Genomic DNA, 3199 nt, shown 5'->3' on the forward strand with positions numbered 1-3199 from the left:
GTTTGTTGGTATATCATGGCTTCTAATAGCAGGCAAATTTGCACAAAGCCTGTGACTATAGACCTTGGCCTTCCATGAAATTTAAAGCTTTTCTGAGAACCGTAAGACGTAGGAAGACCAGATAAAGTAATATGAGTGAAAGCATATCACAAACTGTAAAATTTCAAATAAATGTGGGGCATTCTTATTACTTATACTGCATTCCAATGTACTATGACTTGTGTTTAGAAGCTCCCCCAAAGCCTCACACAGTCACGGTGAAGCTTTCTGCAGGCGGCTGGATCTAGATTGTATAATGCTAGGATTAAGGATGTGATGTAAGGAGTGATTCATACTGTGATGCTAGGGTTAAGGGTGCCCCACACAGAGTGTGGGTGCCACCCCCTACGGGCTGGTAGCCTGGACATAATATAAGGAACAGAAAACTTGTCACTTGATGCTTGCTGTTTTAGCTTTCTTCTGCCTGCTATGGACTGTTTCTCCTCTGGAATGCCCCTGTGCCATGCCATCCTGCTTTGGGCTGAAACCTCCACAGATTGTGAGCCAAAAAACCTTTCTTCTTTTAACTTGGGATATCAGGTATTTTTGCCTCAACAACAGGAAAAGTAACAAAGACACAGGCTAGTCATCCAGTTTAAGTCTTTTATTAGCATCAAGTTAATTTGAAGTTTTTCCACGATTCCTTGTTTTCTACAGAAAGGAAGCTAAATTTGTTTCATAAAAGAGACAATATTTAACCTAAGCCAACTATCATGTTCCTTTTGTAGCAAAATGCTCTTTAAAAAGTGATATTCTTTTTTTTAAAATTCATAGAAATTTATACATTATAAAATAGTATTGCTCTCTGCCCTAGAAATAAAATTGCTGTATGGGAAAGTATAACATTTTCAGCTTTACCTCCTAAATGCTCTATGCCAAATTAATGTTCCTTGGTATTTCCCTACCTCATCCATCTTCCTTCTAATGTCAGCCCTAAACGTGAATTAGAAAAAAGAAATGAAGTTTACAATTCCATTTTATTCTTCTCATAGTCTGAAAGTGATTAATAATGTGAAAATTCTTGCCGTAAATTATAATTTATACTAATGTAAATTTAGTTCCCATAAATTTCTTCCTTCTAGGTTTTGGCTCTTGTGGGTATATGAACAAGCTGGTCCTTTAAATCTTTATTCAAACCTTCTCTCAAATGTTTACTGTCCTATTTCTCTCTCTCTCTCTCTCTCTTTTTTTTTTTTTTTTTTTTTTGTCTTTTTGAGACAGGGTCTCCCTATGCAGTTCAGGCTGGCCCTTAACTCATTTTGTAGCCTAGACTGGTCTTGAACTTACAGCAATCCTTCTACTTTAGCCTCCTGAATGCAGGGATTATGCCCTATCTCTCTGTGCTAAGGACTACACATTGTTTTTTAATTATAAGAGGTAAAGAAACTAACAAAACTAAGGGACACTAAGTTGACCTGCTCAGTTACAAACTCCAGTTTTATAAAATAATAATAGTGATGAATTCCACCAGATTGCTATCTTCAGTTTCATAGAGTTGAAAGTTACTAGCCAAACCCCATTAAATTTACATCCTGCTTGGTACATTTGATAGATTTGCCTCTTTAGTGACACATAGCTGCCTGGAACCATAGCAATGAAATTCTTTTCCTCTTGTTGGATTCTTTTCTTCTTCTTCTTCTTCTTCTTCTTCTTCTTCTTCTTCTTCTTCTTCTTCTTCTTCTTCTTCTTCTTCTTCTTCTTTTTCTTCTTCTCCTCCTCCTCCTCCTCCTCCACCTCCTCCTCCTCCTCCTCCTCCTCCTCCTCCTCTTCTTCTTCTTCTTCTTCTTCTTCTCCTCCTCCTCCTCCTCCTCCTCCTCCTCCTCTTCTTCTTCTTCTTCTTCTTCTTCTTCTTCTTCTTCTTCTTCTTCTTCTTCTTCTTCTTCTTATTCTTCTTCTTCCTCTTCTTCTTCTTCCCCTCCTTCTTCTTCTTCCTCTTTTGCCCCTATTAAACGATGCACCTGAATTTCTGTCTAGGTGTCCAGCATCTAGACCTTTATGAGTGGCTCAAGAACTGTAATAAGAACATGAAATAAATTTTTTGAGTAATTTGAAATAATATCTTTTGTTTTGTTGTCTGAGACAGGGTCTGGGTGTAGATCAGGCTATCCCTAAACTCATGGTGCAGCCCAGGCTGTTCTCAAACTCTCAATGTTCCTGCCTCAGCCTTCCAAGTGAAGGGATTACAAGTATGTACCACTATATTCAGGCTTTTCTGGAGTGATAATCAGGGGTAGATATTGACAGATTTTTACCATTCTAAAAATATGGGGGCAGGTTGGGAGGGCTGGGGTGGAATAAGCCAGTTCTGTTGTTTTACACAGGGCTGAAATCTTATAATCTATGCCATGTGACCAGGCTGAGGACAAATCATCCCTGGAAATATGAATTGATCAGTGTTTCACATGAGACAAAACATGCTTGCAATTAAATGAATTCCTTTCTCTCTGGTTCATTAGTTCTCAGCATGCACTGATATCTTACCCATTTGTCTTATAGTTCATGAAAGCTGCATGTGGAAAAGTGGGAATAAATCATGGCATATGTCTCCTCCCCAAGCAAGGATGTGTTTGTGTGGAGGAATTTTACTGTGCTGGAGACAGGCTGGTTCCATCATGGCTGGGAGACTGAGATGCTGCCTTCGGGTGTTCTGCCAAGGGCTGCGTGCCTTTGAGACCATGGGCGCTTGCACAGGTCCTGACCAGCGGCCTGGGGCTAAGAACCTAGATTTGGCATGAGGAGAACCCTCTAGGGTGGAGCATGTCGGAGTTCTGAGCAGCAGTGTCAATTAGAAAGGCTGGGCAAGGTGGAGCTCAAGGCTGTCATCCCAGCACCCTGGGAGTTGACATTGCTTTTCCAAACTGCAATCCTTAGACCCCACCACAAACATTACATTAATGCCGTGTAAGCTCCCACATCTATTTGTTATCCAATATTGCTCCATTCCTTAACAAACTGCAAGCTACTTAAGGGGGAAGATTGTGACATATTTTCTTTCCTTTTCTTTTTAACTTCTTTTCTCAGGAACAGGCCAGTAGTAGGTTTTCAATATTATTTCTGAATCACTCCTGAATTTGTCATTTGTTCAAAGGTAGATGTCTGACTTGAGGTGCATTAAGCACAAACTTGAAACCCTGTGAAATGTAATTTACTTTTTGTATAA

The sequence above is a fragment of the Cavia porcellus genome, unplaced genomic scaffold (genome assembly GCF_034190915.1).
Source record: "Cavia porcellus strain 051 isolate PalLab524CR breed Dunkin Hartley unplaced genomic scaffold, mCavPor4.1 scaffold_38, whole genome shotgun sequence".
Classification (NCBI taxonomy): Eukaryota; Metazoa; Chordata; class Mammalia; order Rodentia; family Caviidae; genus Cavia; species Cavia porcellus.